The following is a 19,393-nucleotide window of genomic DNA, read 5'->3' as shown; positions in this document are numbered from 1 at the left end:
GGCAGTAAAAGAAACTCATGGAAAATAAACAGCAAGTAAAGTAAGGGTTTCAAAGTGCTACGTGACTCAATTAAACCACCACTAACAACAATCATCATGATAATACTGATACCAGTAGTAATAAGTAAAGGAGGATTTTAATAATAATAATAAAAATCATCATCATCATAGTAATAATAGAAATAACAACAACAGCTATTATTCCTACTAGTACTAGCTAATAATATTACTACTACTACTAGCTGGCTGAAAAAAACATTATTTCGGTCAAATGACCATAAAAGTGCAAAGTGCAGAAAAAGTGCATTTTAAAATTACAAACATTAAAATACACATATCTAGTATCAGATGTATAGGCATCATGTCGGTTCTATGTGACATGACTTCCTCCAACTCAGTGAAGCATTAACAACAAAAGCCTCTAATAAATAGTCCTAAAGTGGGCTAGAAAGGGTCTGCCATGTTTATTTATTTTATTTATTTGAAGAGTTTTATATAGCTCTGGCTAGACCCCGAGGTATCAGAGCGTTTTACATGAGAACAGTTGTACAGAAGTTACATCAATTACAAAAACAGATATAAGTCACTTGGAGCATGGGGTAGGTGGGGAGATTGAGACAAGGGGGTAGGAGGAAAACAAACAAAGTCAGGCAGGGCAGGACGGGGGAGGCAGCCACAGGATCTCGGAGGGAGGGGGCATGGGAGGGAAAGGAAACACAGCAGAGACAAGGAAAAACATTGTCCAAGTCCGGCAGGGTAGGTGACGGCCAAGGGGGTGAAACCGAAGCCAATCTCCTCTATAGCGGCCTAAACAGCTCCACCGGGCATCAGCCATGGTTGCTTGGGCTCATCAGTCAGTACAAACATAAATGGTTTATGCCCGGGGGGCATCGTCATAGGTCAGTCAGTGGCACGAATCCCAGTGATACTGGTCGCGCCGCCTGCATCAACTTCCATCACTCCGGCAGTCGTCTTTCCTCAGCAGGTTGAAGCTCACTCGGTGTGAAGAGTATGCAGACTCTGGTCCATGTTTCGGGGACGGAACGCCACTCAGGAGGCTGAAAAAAGGGTTCACCACGGAGCATCAGCTCTGAGCGGCCATGATTTGAACTGGCTACTCCTCCTCCTCTTGCCTCCCATTTTGCTCCCCTCATCCTTGCTTATTTTCCTTTCTCTGCCTGAGCACAATGGCCACCATCTTCAAGTCAGACAGCTGGGATCTGGTTGGCCTGTTCTGCATCCCCTAGAGTCAGGGTATCTCAAGAGGCACACACTCTCAATGTCAGGGGGCCCTCAGCGTCAGTTGGAGTCCCCAACCACCAACATCAGAAGTCTCCTACCGGTGAACCCCTCAGGGCGGATGACGGAAGCTGCCCTCAGTCTTGCAGCAGGGCGCCTCGACTTGTCCTCCGGTTACAATCGGCCTCCGCTCCTCGCATATTGCCGCCACAGCCTTGGAGTCTTGTTAGTGGATGTTGCTGCTCTCCACCGTCACCTGCTTTGGCCCCGTTAGAGCAGCACCCAGCCCCCAGCAGGCGCTCAATTGGGCACTCGGCAGGCCCGGCCCAGTAGTACATTTGACAGACTACAGGGGCTTGCCAAAGACCCTAAACCAGGGACACTCAGTAATACCACCTAACAAGCGGTTCAGGTAAGTAATTTTGATTTAGACCATCAGACTTTGGAAAGAAAAAGAATTATGCAAAGAAAGAAGAATGAAGGAGCCTATACAGACAATTAAACAGTTTTACAAAAACACTTATAATTTATTAAGCATATAATTATTAAAAAGGTTCAGAACGGAACCAGAACGCTCAAAGGGGGCAGTTGGCAAAACAAAAACAAACCATTCACATGCCAAACAAGTGGCTAACAAACAAACGTTATATATACAAAAAGAAACAGCAATACAAAATGATGTGTCCTTCACAAATTATAGCCACAAAAAGCGTTGACGGCGTTTCAACCGCTAGATGAATGTGTGGTCATCATCAGGACAGAAGTTCATTTGAGCGTTTGAATTTCCCTTGGAGTAAAACAAGCCAGTTGTAATTACAATGGCGAGTGAGTGAAGATATCAATTTTCAAGTGATCAATCATGGAGGCAGTCCAATGTTTTATTTCGTGCGTATGAATCCTGCCTTCCAATGTCACCAAAACAATTTGGTCCGGTGAATGGTCTCTAAGTCACACATCACCGTTATGCCCAATAAATCGGCTGATACGGTCTCAAAGTGTGCTCACGGAAGTCACACTTCACAACATAGACTTCAGATTTGGGCAAATGAAGTTCAGAATGCTCAGCCCTCTCACTTATCACTTGAGATCTTTTAATGTCCATCTTTGCGTTCACTGGTTGTTCAAGATTTGGCTTTTCAGTGAAGAGTTTGTGATCAACACCTAACACCTTCTTCAAATCCATGTAAACCTGTCAGAGTTACCCCTTATTTTGTTATTTACATTTTACTCAAACTAGACTCCTACAAGAATATTTATCATAGCTGATTCCAAAAGAACATGCCATTTCAAAACAGGTCATAGCATAGGAGAACATAGTACAAGTTGTCATGACATGCATACTGTGAGGAAAACAGCCTATTTTATGATTTCATTGTGCATCCTCACTGTGCAATTAACTCCAAAAAAACCATCTTTGTTCTAGTCATATTCGCTTGAAAACCCTTAGTTCAACCATAGGAAACTATTGCTCTGAGCGGTCAGGGTAATCAAAAGGACAGATGTAAAGCAGTCAGAAGTACCAAAACAGTTGAATAAGAAGAAACAGCAATAAAAATGCAACACCGATTTATAAAAAAGGGTTGTATTTTTAATTTGAAATAGGAGTTCTCAATGACATAAATCCACTGTAGGGTTCCAGAGTAGTGAATTTCTAAAGATATAATAAATTACAGGTTTTCAATTAGCACAATAAATCATTGTAATATACAACAACAAATGGTTTTGGGTTAGCCATAACAAATAACTTAAAAATGGCCAAAAACTCAGGCAGGGAACCAGTCACCAAGACCAATAAGGTTGCGTAGACTGGTTACGTCACAGTCAAAGCACTCTCCAGTCCAGTTCCAGGCTCTATGGGTGAAGCCCATAGACTTTAATGGTGTGGTCCTGATACCAGGGATACAGGATATTGAAGATGCTCAAGGATATTGAGCCGGTGATGAGTGTCTTTCTGAGGCCATGGACATAGTGCTGTGACTTTGGCAACAAGAGATGATGTTGCTCAAAATTCAGCCCCAAAAAAATTGCCACTGGTCTCTGGTTACAGAAAAACTAGTGGTACCTTTAACTGGTGGTAACTTCCTTCCTTGGTGACTAAACTGCACTCCGATGGCTCCCCTGGGTCCAGCAAATTCAGGTACAACTTTTGTGAGCCAGAACTCTGTCTCAGGCTGCACTTTGGCCGTAAGGGACGGTCAGGTGTTTTTGACTGCCAACTTACCAAGGCAAGCTTCTTCAGCTTGTGTGGCCCTGTAGCATTATTAAGAAGTCAGCCAACTCACTCTTGGAGTCACCTTCTCTGTCTGAGGCTTGGGGATGACTTTTTCTTGACGAAGGAAACCTTACCACAGTCCATTATTTGCTAGCCCATGGAGCAGCAGGCGCAGTCGAGTCTTGGTGCTGCCTCTCTTTTCCAGGTCCAGGAAACAGCAGGGGAGTCCTTCTTCAATCCTCTCTTGATTACAGATGTGATCTCAGATCTGGGTGCCAGGGGTACCACTTTTATGCCCAGTTCTTGCCCTTGGGGATGTGACAACTACAAGCCAATGGAATGCCAGGTACTAATGACTTCCGGAAGTATGGCATTTAGCTAGTCCAGAATACACGATTTTGCCCTCCCCTAACATGGCAGACCTCTTCTCTTGTAGATAGCACTCCCTAGCTCATCCCAGAGGTGTGGCTACCAGGGGTCTACATGCCCACGGAAAAACAGAAACGGTTTGGTCATGGCTACCCCCTCTTTCCCCGATGCCAGCTTGTCTGTAAATAACAAAAGAGCAGCCCCTCTTGTGCGTGGCTACAATTTGCCCTTCAAAGGCTTCCCTTTGAAGCTCACCTTTTGGGATCACACGCTGTTTGGTCATCATGCTAAAACAAGGTCACACCTCGTCCAGTGGCTGTTCCTTTTTGTTCCTTTTTTAGAGTACTTCACTCCACCCTCAGGAGGGCAGAAGGTTTTCTCGAGGTCAGCAACCATAAACAGTCATTGGAAGACTTTTGGGCAACAAAATGTTAAATCCCTAAAGTTGTAATTTGTGCAAAAATTACATAAAATTCTACTTAAACATCAAATCGGTATCAATGCAATTATTCTTTTGATATTTCAAAATGTCATATTTAGTACTCACATTATGATCTTTTATGGTTCTTTGAACCAAAATAAAGATGGAATTGATTGATAGTACTCCCATTCAGAAGTTAGAACTGTTGAGTTGTTAGCATGTAACTCTGTGCTCGCCAATGAGACAACTATCATTTCCACTGTAAAAACAACAATGTTGGGTTTTTACTGTCAGGACATGTAAAGTTAGAAAGCATATGTCCAACTTTTTATCATAATACACTCTGCCTTTAGGGTTCACTAGGACTGCCTTGGTGGTAACTTACAAATTTTAAAAAGGAAAGTTTGGGCTTTGCCATTACTTTAAATAGCAAAGTTGAGTTAGCAGTTTACAAAACTTATTTGCCAGCCAGCAATGTTGGGCTAGGAGTCATGCTTTGCTTTGTCACACACATAGAGGCACAATAAATGCTGCAGTCCACTAGAAACACCTTAATTTACATGCCCTGGATTCCCTGGTACCATATGCTCCTGATTGCTCATAAGCATAAACAGAACAAAGTTTCAGTTGTGAGGAAGTTAAAATGTTGTGTGAAGGAAAAGGAACTTTAATCTATTGGGCAACTTGCTATACTAGGAACGTATTACTTTGAGTTTTTGTACTTAATGTTCTCGATTAATTGTGTCACATGCTGATGAGACAAGATTACTACCTCTCTGCATCTCTAGATTTACAACTCCAGTAGAGATAGTACCACTTTCTGGGACACAAGAAAGAAGCAGTCTTTGGCTCAAAAGACAATGCTCTGAATTGATTTTGTAGTGGCTCCAGTCAGTTGGTATAAATTAGTTCCCCCATTAGAGCTTCAAGCTGCTAGAGAAACGGCTGTGAAGAACGTTACTGAACTATCAGCTAGCAATAATACATAATTCTAAATGACAAACTTCCACGCTCTTTAATTAGAGGCCCAAAAAAGATGTTGGGCCCTTCTTTTTAAGGATAGCATCTGGAATATATCAGAGAGGCTCCATTCAGGGCTCCAAATTTGCTAGAAAGTATCCTGCAGGCCGTCCTGGAAACAATTCCATTTTGTCCAGATCTTCCCTGTCCCATAAACAGCTGTTGAAATTCCTCTCTCAAGACAAAAGGGGTTTTCAAAACCTGAGAGGTTATGCCCCTCCAGTTAACATTTCAATTGATAATCTGATATCCTGATTAACTCAAGTTTCTGGCAACGTAATCCTCAAAAGATGAGTTTACAAATACAAGTCAAAGCAACCGGACAAGGGTAGAACTAAAATAACCATTTCAAAAGTCTCTCTTGCTGCCCTTGTTGCTTCATGTGAGCAAAAGTGTGTCACAAGTTCCTGTATGGCATAGCACCTTAGAAAATGCAGTGATAGTAGCCTGTCTTTCCACATGCAAAAAAATGAAAAGTAAGGAATTGGACGGACCCTCACTGTTGATTCCAAGCTTAGATTACCAAGCGTGAACTTTCGTTTTAATGTTTGACTTTACAGAGAGACATAACTCTAACAGTTCTCTGATTCCTTCTTTGGCGTGCATAATTTTATTTTAGCAGGGATCTTTGCATGTTTGCCTAATGGAGATATCTGACAGTCTGTAATATCAAAAATAAGTGCAGGGTCCCAAAGTTCTTTTTAAAGCAAGTCATAATTACTGCAGAATACCAGGATTTCTGAGCACTAAGTCTGCCTGTGTTAGACCTGGCGGCCTTACTGTGGCCTTCCCCTCCCTTTTATGCCTACTTCCACTTTTCTGGCTATGTTTTTGTTGGCTTTAGGACACTACCTTACTACTGCTAACCAGTGCTAAAGTGCTTTTGCTCTTTCCCCTAAAAATGGTAACATTGGTTGATCCCCAATTGGCATGTTTAATTTTCTTATAAGTCCCTTGTGAAGTAGTCCCCCCTGTAACCATGGCCTGTAAATTAAATGCTACTAGTGGGCCTGGAGCACTGATTGTGCCCCTGTTAGAAATGGCGGTCTCTAGTTGGCAGGTTGTTAACCTGTCCAAGTAGGGACCCTTCTTCCTAGTCAGGATAAGGGGGATACACTTCTAAAATAACCTCTGTGTACCCCCTTGGTAGCTTTGCACAAACAGTCAGGCTTATCTCAGAGGCAGTGTGTAAAGCATTTGCACATAACCAGCATTAATACAGTAAAACACTACAAAATGACACCAGTTTTAGAAAAATATACAATATTTTATCTGTGCAAAACAAAAACTGATAAAAGATCCATCATACAGTTCTTAGAATTATCAGTAAGCAAAAATAGACTTAAAATACAGTTCCATGAAGTCGATAGCTCCGTCAGAGGCAATAAACGGCATTGTTAATAAGAAATCCAAACAGTTTGGTTGACTGTGTCGTCATGGTTGCCACGGTGTCAGGACGACCAGCACACAGTACCTTTAGAAATGCAGTGTGTCGGTGACCTTTCGATGAGCCTCAAAGAGCCAGCGTCAGCAGGCGTCGATTCCGGAGGCTGGTGCAGGCGTTGTCAGCCACTTGAAGTCACACACTTTGCAGATAGAATTCCGTGTGGTTAGTCGGGGGCGCTGTCGTCAGGGATGCAGTGCAACGTGCAGGAGTGCGGTGTGTGGTGCCCTCAAGTCACGGTGCAGGTAGCGGCTCGGTGATGGTCATCCAGCAGCGTTGGTGAGACCCGGGCTGAGGGGTGAAGTGGGGCAGTGCTTGTTGCGGTGCTAGCAGGTCATTGTGTAGGCAGCGTTGTTGTCGTTGCTGAAGATCCGTCGACTGCTGATGAACTGGAGTCGCTGGCGCTGGCGTTGCTGGGCCAAGGCTGTGGTGTGGGATGGGGTGGTGCGTCGTGTGACTCAAGAGCGGTGCCCTAAAACCACGGTGCAAGCAGCGGCATTGATGTTGGCGTAGACGGCGTTGTCTGGGATACCAGGGCAGGGGTGTGAAGCGAGGCTGTGAGAAGTGCAGTGCCAACAGGGCGTGGTGCAAGCAGCAGCTTGTGTGGCATCAGGCAGCAGTGGCTTTAAGACCAGGGTTGAGGTGCAAAGTGTGGTAGGGCCCACTGCAGAGTCTTCGGGACACGGGACCGGCAGCTGCTTTGTTGATGGCGTTGGGTGGCTTTTTCCCCTGTTGCAGCACATAACAAAAAGTTCCCAGTGCTGGTAGCAGATGAACTTGAAGTCTTTGGGGTTCCTGAGACTTTTTGAACAGGGGTAAGCTCTATTTCAATCCCTTGGAGAAACTCAAACGTAAAAGTTGCAGAAAGTTCAGTCTGGTCCTTTCCATGCCTGAGACAGAAGCAGCCACTGCCTGGCCAACACAGCAAAGCACACAGCAAAGTGGTATTTCTTCCTCACAGCTTTCCCAGCTCTTCTTCATAGCAGGTGCCTTGATCCAAAAGAGTTCTAATTCTCTGGGGTTTTAGGTCCACTACTAATACCCAATTTTGTATTTGTTCCTAGTATAGTCGTACATGTAAAAAAAGGGAAGGTTAGGGCCTGGTAAGTGGGGCACTTGCCAGGTCGACATGGCAGTAAAAACTGCATGCAGACACTACTGTGGCAGGCCTGAGACACCTTTGAAAGGCTGCTTGTGTGGGTGGTGCAATCAGTGCTGCAGGCGCACTATCAGCATTTGATTTACAGGCCCTGGACCTACACAGTCCACTATACTAGGGACTAAGCAGCAAATAAAATGAGCCAAACATGGAAACACCAATCCATAAACACAATTTACAGTAGGAGTGCTTGCACTTTAACACTGAACAGCAGTGAGAAAGTGTGGAGATCACTAACCAGCAAACCGAAAAACAGGAGGCTAGAAAGCAAAAAGTTAGAGGAAGCTCACCAACATATGCCAAGTTTAACAAAACCAATTGAAATAGACGTTTACCCATGTCTCAGTCCTGTCATTGCAGAGCCTGTGTGTGCAGTTTTACACTGCTATGTTGACCTGGCAAAATAAACCTTTTCTGAGGCCCACGCCGTCTCTTTTTACACAGGTACGTCACCCCTAAGGTAGGCCCTAAACAACCCAGAGGGTAGGGTGTATTTAAAAGGCACGACATGCGCTTTTATGTTTTACATGTCCTGGTACAAGAAAACTCCCAGACTAGGTTTTCACTACTGCAAGGCCTCTCCCATAGGATAACATTGGGATCACCTGATTACATTTTATAAGTGTAATTTCCAATTGTGAAGATATAGGACACCAAAGTCTGGTGTCTCTGGAAGCCTAATTTAAAATCCTAATTTATGGTGAAGTTGTATTTTAAATTGCAATTCAGGAAATGCCACTTTTAGAAATGATAGATTTAGCCACACATGTCTGTACCAGGGGTGAGTGTTTGACATTGTTCAACCCTCTGTCTATCAATTGTTCTGTATGCACTTTTAGAAAGTTAGCATTTCTTTACTTTAGCTATTTGGTGCCTGCTGTCTGTCTCTGATTAGTCTGGGATTGGTCACAGCAGGGCTTTGTGTGTTCCCCCTAAACACATACAATGGGAGTTTAGGTGTGATGGGTCATCATGGGAGGATAGGAGGGAGGAGCTGGACTCAACCTCACTTACACCTGAAAAGGCTGTCTCTTGTCCCCACACAAAGTGCAACATACCCCCGTAGTGAGTCTGGAGCCAGGGCAGGAAGATAGGACCGCTGTGCACTTCAAAGACCGGTCTTTGAAGTCACCCCCACTTCAAATGCCCAACTGGGTATAAGTGCTGGACCTCTAACACCATGACTTCAGTACACTTCTGGACCTATGAATACTTTGTAAGGAAGAAGAACTGATGTGCTGCTGTGCTGCTGAAGGCCTGACACTCTGCTGGAATGCTGCTTTGCTGGACTCCTACCTTGCTGTGCTGCCCTGTAGCCTGCTGTTTCCCTACCTGAGTGAGAAAGATTGGGCCTGCATCACTTGAACCCAAACAGACTCCAAGAGCTTACTGGTTGGCCACATAACATTTCAAGGAAATAAAAGACTTCCAACCACCCGTCTTCTGCACCTGGAAGCAGCCATCTGTAAGTCTGCCCTGTCAAGTGTTGCCACCCCAGTCACAGATCCTTGGAATTGGGCCTATGGTGTTTACTCCAGTCAAACCCATGCATGCTCTGTCAAATAGATGCATTGCCTCCGTTGTGTGGATCACATCACTCCTCTTGTGTTGATCAGAACCGGTGCATCGCTCCTGTTGCGTGGACCAGAACCAGTGCATCTTTTTGGCTGGGTGGATCGGCGCCGATGCATCACCTTCGGAACCATCACTGCTCGACTCTTTTCCGGGGCAAGATCTTCTCATTGCCGTCGACGGCATCCTTGTCAACTAATTTGAACCGCATCTTTACGCTTACCTGAGCCAATGTTTTTCCACTGCTGCGGGGGTCAGGACAGGTGAATCGCCACTGCTGCATGGGTCAAAACCAACGCATCGCTTTGGTTCCCCCCTGCATCTTCAGCATCAACACAGCCAGGATTAATGTACTTTTGTTCAGCGGACCTCACAGGTCCCTGTACCCAGCCCACACTCCATCATGGTTAGCCTCAACTTTTGACTTTGTTCCGGTCCGATCCAACCAGATTTTCCAAGCAAGCGCTTATTGCTTCTAAGCACTATTTTACAGCTTATTCTTTAAAAATTCATATCTCAAGTTGTGCTTGCTGGGTTTTTTGTCAGTTTGGTCTTGTTTTATTTATTAAATTAAGAGTACATTTTTTTAATCTTGCGTGGTGTTTTCAATTTTTGAAATATTGTACAAACACTTCACACATTGTCTGTGCCAAGCTACCACTAGGATTATGGTTGCTGCTTGACTAGGGCTCCTACCCCAGTCAGTCTGCAACTCAATTTCTAACAGCAGGGTATTAGTTTAAACTCATACGTCTTCCTTCCGCCAACCTACAATTCCAGTCTTTTATCTCATTGTTGTGGGTTCTTTTTTATCCATTCTTTCTCTCTATATCATTGTTTTTTAATCTTTCATCTCCTCATTATTTGTATCCTTTCTGCCTTTCTATCTCTTTCCCTGGGTCAAAGTCTGTTGATGAAAAACATTTCTCTGTCAAAAATGTGTTGAGGATTGTATGTCAGAATATTAAGCACAACAATAATATGCTACAAAAGTAAAACATAGACAAACTATCAACTCCACAAAATCATGAAGGTAAATATATGTAAGTAAATATAGATTTTCTGTTCTTAGCACCACATGTACATACCTCGAAGATATATATATACGAACTCGATGGTTGAGAGTTCGAGACCGGTGTCAGAGTGTAAATATGTTTATATAAGTTTTTCATTCTTTTCAACTTTATTGCCTTCCGCAATTGTAAACAGTCAAAACCTGCAAATGCCATCATTCTTTAAGAGGTGCATGACCTTTAATCTCTTTAATCTCTATTTTTGCCGCATGTAGAGAACTTAACGTGAACCCTCGGTATCACTGCATGAGAATGCCGCCGCATTGAAGTGTGTAAAATTAAATTATTTAAATTGTGTATTTACCAAAAGCACCAATTGAAATGACAAACAATGCTGAATGTTGATATTATGAACTGCCGCACAGTCTGTAAAGATGATTGTATAACATAGCTCCAGACTGATGATGCTTTGGTAGTCTGTTGACTATGTTCATTATAATGTTTTCTGCAAACACAATCACGTGATTTACTTTAAAAAACGGATGCTAACAGACTCTTGTACTCGTGAGAAAGGGAAGGCTGTTCCCGAAACGCGTCGAGTAAAGCTGTGAATAAATCCGGATTTTGAAAACTGCTGTTGGCCTGGACTCCGTTCTTGGGAATCGTGAACGTGTGTTTTGGTATATATATATATATATATATATATATATATATATATATATATATATATATATATATATATATATATATATATATAAAGATGGAACATATATGTGAAGTTAAGTATAGTAAAACTATACTGAACTATGTATACTTACCTTCACAATATTTTGAGAGTTGACATTACGGCTAAGATATATTTGTAGCACAATATTTGATACTACATATTTGTGCAGTGCACTCCATTGCAGCCTTCCACCTTCTAGCACTTACCCTAATTAAGTAGTGCATAATTCATACTTGGACTTACAGACGCAACACAAGCTTTCTATATCACTTAACAAATGGCCACACTACCGAATTATGAAGAGGCACATGGCCGAACTGGCATTTTTATTCCATCAGGCAGTTCTCCAGGTGGCCGAACGGCGAAGCCTCTGTTACTTTCCCCTTCTCCCATTGGATAATTACAGCAGGCACAGAGGCTTCAAGAGAAACAAAATCACTTGCATAAAAACATAAGCAAAAAAAATAATTTGACCTTTCGCACTGTGATCTAGTGTTCATTTAAAGTGCTCTAATGCCCTTGGGGTACATTCTCGCTAAATATGTTTTTTAAGCTGCATATTGCAAAATGAGAGAGGGAGGGAGGGTGGTTGGGGAAAGAGATCAGAGAGGAAAAAGACAGGGAGGAGAGGAGAGATAGAATGGATGGAATAGAATGAGGAAAGGGAGGGAACCGGTCATCTTTGCAATGCCAAGGCTGCGTTTATCTCTTTTTAAAAAAATATATATTTATTTATTTATTTATTTATTTATTTATTTATTTTTTGCGTTTATCTCATTAGTCCGGCCCTGAAAATGAGCAGCATTGTCTGTCTTCTATGACCTCTTCTATTTTAAAACCTTGACATGTATTGTGTTACCAGTTTATCGTTAACTGTCCTATCAGTACTTACGACATTCAGGCTGCTAAGCTCTCTGTATTCTAGACAGAAGGTGAACAGTTAGCACTGGTGTCAAAAGGCTAAAAACCATGAATTTTGTAGTAAGCAAAGGGCTCTGTGAGAAAGAAACAGTTTGAAAATGTGTTTATTTCAAATGCTGCACTGCCATTTTACTCGCGGAACAGGTCAGGCATAAAAAGAACAGTGCATGTTGGGTTTATTGAGGTCAGGCGGAGGTCAGGAGCATGTGAACGAAATGCAGCAGAAATGTGTCGACGAGGCCCTGATAATACTGAACTTCGATAAAGCTTCAATACCTTTGAAGGCTTCCTGTTAGCAGCTGCCATGCTAATCTGGACGCGTGTTGTTTGTCTCCATTGGAAATAGGCCCAACACTGTGTTTCTTTCAAGGTAAAAATATAGTTTCAGTTACCAAACGTGGGCGTAATGTACCACTTTAGCTGCCTTTGTTTCCTAAAATATTTTCTTTTGTTTTTGTCGCTCCGTGACAATCATGGGTAAAAAGAAATTAACTGGAAATGCTCAGCGGGTGCACTGCGAAGCATGGGAAAGCAAAGATGGCTAGTAGCCCAGCTCTGACTCTGAGAAACTCCTGCTGTTTCTGCAATAAAAGCTACCACCGACGGGGAACCCGAACTGTGCTCGAAATTTCCATATAGCTAAGGAAGTAAAATTATATCCACAAATAACCTCCCTGAAAATATAAAGTGGACTTTTCTGCGCTGTCCTAATTCACACATGATTCGTGCCACAAGGCAGCCATGTCAGGTTTGAGCATCTGAATCTACTGTACATTGCTTTAAGCACTCTAATCAAGTTAATCTGGTGCGATACATTTTAATGCAAATATTTATCAGTTTGATTCATGGCTCTCCACAAAGAGGCAAAACGCCTTGCTTTGGTTAGGTAAGATAAGAAGCGGATAGATTTGTGCTTTGCCGTTTCATCCCAGTGTAAGAGCTAGCTAGTGCCAACTGTACGTGTCGCCCACATGACCAATGAATGAATGAACAGTCAGAAAAAACAGCAAACAATCTGCCCATCGTCATAAATCCCTAGTGAAAAATGTTTATTAGGTTGGAGGTCTTCAGGGGTGTAACTTTGTTTATTGATTAACGGGGCCCTTGGTGTGTCAATGGTTTCAAAAATTATACTCTGTATTTAACACTGGGTGAAACAGAGGTTATATTAAAATGTGAAGAGATGCATTGTATTGTCACATGAATGATATCATCAGTGATGTGGTCATTGATGTCAAATGAGATGTCATCAGTGATGTCATCAGTGATGTCATTTGAGATGTCATCAGTGATGTCATCAGTGATGTCACTGACCATGTCATGAATGATGTAATATGTGACATCATCAGCAGTGGATTGCGGGTGCGCGATATATAGTTAGTGCAACTAACTATATATGGAATTTCAATGGTTTTGTGTGAGTAAAATAAGGTTTTTTAAATGCTAATTCCTAACTATATATGGTCTATAACCTATGGTTTTTTCAGTGAATTTTCAAGGTTTTGTAAATGCTAATTCCTAACTATATATGGTCTATAACCTATGGTTTTTTCAGTGAATTTCATTGGTTTTTTAACAGCTAATATCTGTAGCTGTAAAATGTATTCTTCTTTAAATCCAAAAATATATTTTATATGTTTATGAATAAAAAAAATTTAAAATATTTTTTTTTCTTCGTTCCCGCTTCGCGAATCGGGAAGCTTCCCGTTAGCTGACCTTGATGCCGCGAAATAGACCGCGAGCCGGTAAACGTTTCTTTACCGCAACTGCCGCGTTAGAAAACAACATTGTGACGCCTCCCGTCCGCATGACGTTTCACGTTGTCGCGTGATACGTCATATGACGTGCTACGTTAGCGAACTGGTACGCGAAGCGAGTCGCAAAGCGCAGGTTTCTGGAAGCAATCCGGGAGGCCCTGCAAAGCGCTTAACGTAAACACAGCAGGTCATGTGACTTGGTAATAACACTTTTCATTGGTTCATTTCACTTTTGGTTTCCTAATGATGTAAGACTAGGTCATATAATCTAAAATGAACACTTTTCATTGGTTGAGAACTCTTGTTTTTCCCAAATGATGAAAATCCCTCCTTCTTTCCTCACTCTGACTTTCATCATTGTGAGAGAAAGACCCTTTGTTACCAGTGAGCAATGGCTTCTTTAGTAGCTTCAGCTGGTGCTTCCCCACCACCTCCACCACATCCAAGGAAGAGTGGACCACCTGCTCAAGTTATAATTCAACAAGAAGAGGAAGAAGAGGAACAGGACGACGAGCACGAAGAGAGGCAGTTTTTGCCTGAGGAGCCCAGGACGTCTCACCGGAAAGAAAACTTCATTTGGCAATTTTTTAAAATTCCCAAAGGTCAGAAAAAAGTAAATGCAAGATACGTAACTTGCCTTATATGTCAAGATAGACTGTCCAGAGGGACCGACAAAAAATACAGTTTCGGAAACTACACAATGCATCGCCATATGACTAGGTGGCATCCTAACAACTACAGTGCTGCACAGTTTCGGAACGACCTAGATAATCTCCCTATTATGGCCAGAAGATCTGTTGTACCGGAAGTAACGGGACCAGAGGGCAGGGAGATGGTGCCAAATATACAAATGAGATTTGGTGAAGTAAAACAAGTCTGCGTACATTGCAATGGATTCATTTGCTACAGAGAAAGTAGCATCACTCTGATCAACAGAGCTATTGACAATCATATGCAAGTTTGTACGAAACGCCCCAAATAATAAATACTTTTTTTTTATTTTGTTGCTCCTGTTGAGCCCTTTACAATGAATCGTTTTCATTGCCCCCTCCAAGAAAACCCCAAAAAAATATAAAACTGTTCAGAAAAATTCAAAAACAATTTTCAGAAAAATAATAAAAAAAAATATAAAACAACAAAAACAATACAAAAAAAAGTTATTTTCAGAACTACCTCCCCGTTATTAAAAAATTGGTACAATATTTGGAACTGTGCCAACCTCTATTTCTCGTAGTTCGCTTCCCAGTTCGCTCGCCGGTACGTAAACCGGAATTTTTTAAAAAAAAAGAACAGTAAGTATAAGGGAAGGAAACAGACACTTATGTTAAAAGAAAGACAGCTATAGGGGAGTAAACTAGAGATACTATTACCCGTAATCCACTGCTGATGATGTCACATATTACATCATTCATGACATGCTCAGTGACATCATCAGCAGAGGATTGCGGGTTTTTTGGCAACGTGCCTTATCCACGGTTTAATAACGCTGCCTTTTGCTTTATATAAGTTTTCAAATTGTATGAAATATATACCAATAGGTTGTTATGAACCTTTAGGTAGTGCTTTTCTTCATGAGGTCTGGTCGCTTCCATACACATACAGATGTTTCAAAGATGATCAAGAAGTTTATCTGAATGGAGAGGAATGCACTGAGACGCCAGATCATTCACTAATGTGTAGGCACATACAGTTACACGGTTCATGCAACAAACACCGACCAAATATGGCTTGCGTGTTGCAAGGCACGCCAGTTCCTGCTATCATCCCCACGTTCAAGTTGTTGGAAAATGGTAGTTATTTGATGCTCAATAATGAAGATTGTTCTGGGTTAATTAAAAGTATTCCTTTTATCGTAACAGTAAGTGAACGGGTTATTTGCTGCAGAAATGTTCTATTTCCTCCCACACATGAACATAGGGAGTTTTCAATCTCGCCACAAATACCAACCTTGGGAGCACATTTCAACGGCATGGCAAGAATAAGAGCTCTTTTGTCTCAGAGAGAGGTGGCCTTGAGTTCGGCCCGTGAAACTTTCGTGCTTCACATAGCGAACACCCGTACAGAGGTGCAGACCCTTTTCAATACAGATTTGCCTTTCCATTTCAGCAAGATGGTTCGGACTATCTTTAACGCGTTCTCCACAAAGGCCCTGGCGCACTTTTTTAAAGTTGTTACCAGTGGTCTCGTGACTTCATTTGAGAAAATCTTTGGAGTCATCCCTGCTTTCTTTCATTCTATTTTTTCCACTCTGCTTCGTGGATTCCCATTTTTACTTGCATTACCAGCGGACGCTCTTGTGCTTTTTTACATTTTTAAATATGGATGTCCCTCCTGTGCAAGCTCCCGCCCTGCAGCTGCTGACACTGTTCCGCAATCGCATGCTAGAATATTATGGCACAATGCCGTTGGCGATATTAAGCACGGCATATGGATTATCTTTTCGATTCTCCTACTTCACCTGTGTCCAGCCTGTATTTCACTGCCTGACCTGTGATTTCGATTGGGCCATTGATTTGTGTCTCTGCGGACCGGTTTCTCCTGACGTCGACTTTAATCAGCTGATGACTCCTATCATTACTCACGAGTTGGTTTGTCCTGGCGAAAGGATTATGGCTGTGGCATTGATGCATGGACTAATTGGTCCCTGGAATTTACTGGCGGCAACACAGTCTTTCTTGGAACAGAGCTTTCTTGAAAACCCACCGAGCTGTCCTCTGATGGTGATAGAGGATCCGGTGCTGGGAGAGCACGTATGTTCTTTTCCGCTTTTAAATTGGATGGCTTAACTCTTTTCGGATGAAGACGGTGACTTCCTATTGGAGGCTGTTGCAGCTTATTTTGCATACACAGTTATGTCATAGACCTTTTTCATGTTTGATATGCTGAGTACTAGCATTTCATTGACAATTCATTGACTTATTTGTCAAGTTTTTATTATTTAGCTTGCCTATTGGCTTAACACTCGATAAAGTACTTGGCTGTTTTATTTTTCTTTAGCATTACATTTTCCTAGTTTTTAATGTTTTACCTTGCGGACCGTCCACATATAAAGTTGCAATCTGCTCTCATGAGATGGCACTTCTATTATCTTATTCAGTTCGTTTCCGGATCATGGGGAGGTGTCATCTAGGTCCTGGATATCTTTACACCGTGTTAAGTTAGCATGGGCTCATTACCGGTTTAAACGCCATTTTTCCTTTTTTGCAACTTCTGCACACGACACTTAGTTGTTGCTTTAGCTTTCAACCTAGTAGTTCATCGTGGTTTACATGAGAATAATATGTTATTGCTCTACTATCTGCTTTGCTTGTTAAACTATATCTGTACAGCGAGTGCTGAAGTTTCAAGAACAACACGATACAGAATTGTTATGAGGTCTGATCTCCACGACTTCATACTCATAACATAAGTGCAGCTTCTGCCAATTCTGGGCATGAGGCGGGTTTTATATTGCTTTGCCGAACACACATACACAACAGTTGATGCGGTTCACATGAAGAGAGAGCTGGTGTATGCTGATGTGATTCCTTCAAATCTAAGACACTAAAGTATGGGCACGCCCTAAACCAACACAAACAGACCTTCTTAGCAAATAATATAATATGTGTATTAGGGAGGGTGAGATATAAGCAGCCGCGGGCCGTGGAGGGAGTTACGGTGGGGCAGGGAGGCGGGGAGGGGGAGGGGCAGGGTGGAGCCCTCTCCACCCTGCCCCTCCCCCTCCCCGCCTCCCTGCCCCACCGTAACTCCCTCCACGGCCCGTGGCCTCTTATAAGTGTTGCTAACTCTTATTCATTTACAGCATGTTAACATACTGTCACCATTCGCTTTTTATGTACTAGTAACTATGCTGGTAATTTTGCTACTGATAATATGTGTACTTGTATTATCTAAGATACTACGCCTGAGAAGACGGCATTAGTAAATAAACATTTCAAATACACATGTGTTCTTCTTAACTCCATGTTCTGGTTTCTAAAAAATATATAACGACCGACTGTTCATGAGTTCCACGTATCCTGAGGTACTATAAGTTCATATTCTGGATTGTCTAAACATTGAGAGTTTGTTATATCCAATATGACACTGTACCTAGCTTGCTAAGGGGTTTTTGATTACTAAGGTGAGTTTTGGGACACCCTAATTCGCCGAGGTTCCAATCCTCTGTCCACAGTTCTGTGTGAGAACAGAAACCCTGCGACAGGGGCACCCCCGACCCTTGCTGGAGCTTCATCACACTTGCGATACAACTCCAGCAATGCGCCACCTTTACGGCACAGATACATCACACATCTGTGCTGTTTTTGCCCCATGATGCGCCGCCTTGTAAATGCAGCACACCATAGGTGACGGAACAGCGGCACAGAATGACTAACACATCCCTGGTGATGCGCCAGTCATCATAAATCTATCCCTATGCTTCTTATCTTGTTAGAGATGAACCGCCATATGTATCATCAAAGTTTTTTGCATTTCCTAAATAGCGAACTTTAAGGAATAAATAGCGATTCTTTACCATTCCTAGTTTGCGATTAGCTATTTGCTAATTACAAATTACCCATTCATTTCCTTCATTTCCATAGGGCGGTTGGACTCACTTTTAGCTCGAACGGCTGAATGGATTTCCACGAAACTTGGCAAAATTGTAGGGACTGGTAGCCCGATGTGCCTTTGCTATGTCTCAAGATATATGCTCCAGTGGTTTTTACGAAAATTAACTTTGAAAAATATATATTGGGCTACATTGGCCTATATATATGTTGGAGCCCAAATGTAGCCCAATGTAGCCCAATGTAGCCCAATGTAGCCCAATGTAGCCCCAAGATGGCCGCCAGAGACAAAAAAAACAAATGTAGCCCAAATATCAGCCAGATGTAGCCCAACTATAGCCCAGTGACAGAATGACCAATCAGCTTCGCAAACCTCCGTTACGCGAAGCGGAGCGCTGTTACAGATATATATCTTTTTTTGAACGTTAATTTCTCAAAATCCACTGGAGCACATATATTGAGACCTAGCAAAGGCACATCGGGCTACCAGTCCCTAATATTTTGCCAAGTTTCGTGCAAATCCATTCAGCCGTTCGATTATTATTATTATTATTTTTTTTTGCCCCGCGGGGCCCTTTTAAAACCTCCACATCAAACCTAGGGGGTCAGCGAGGATCTACTATGCCCCCTTATAGTTATTTCCCCCTTTGTTTTGGCCTCCTCTTGTCTCTCGATCCTACCGAGAGACAAGATGGCGGCCGCTACGGACTTTTTGGAATGTTGACAGACGCCAGAGAACCAATCAGCTTCGCTTCACAAAGCTCGGTTGCGCGAAAAGTACGCGTCCTGGGACGCTGCCAGGTCCGCTGTTACAGATATATATCTTTTTTTAAATGTTAATTTCTCAAAATCCACTGGAGCACATATATTGAGACCTACAAAAGGCACATCGGGCTACCAGTCCCTACAATTTTGCCAAGTTTCGTGCAAATCCATTCAGCCGTTCGGGCTAAAAGTGAGGCCAACCGCCCTATGGAAAACTCAATGTT

General features: G+C 42.5%; 1 protein-coding gene across 1 annotated transcript in view; it reads left to right on the top strand.

Moving 5' to 3' along the window:
• Positions 1-19,393, top strand: part of GRID2 (glutamate ionotropic receptor delta type subunit 2) — a 2,545,914-nt gene that overhangs the window by 1,899,034 nt on the left and 627,487 nt on the right. The window lies entirely within an intron of this gene.

Source organism: Lissotriton helveticus, chromosome 2_1, assembly GCF_964261635.1.
Source record: "Lissotriton helveticus chromosome 2_1, aLisHel1.1, whole genome shotgun sequence".
Lineage (NCBI taxonomy): Eukaryota > Metazoa > Chordata > Amphibia > Caudata > Salamandridae > Lissotriton > Lissotriton helveticus.
This window is presented reverse-complemented; position numbering and strand designations above follow the sequence as displayed.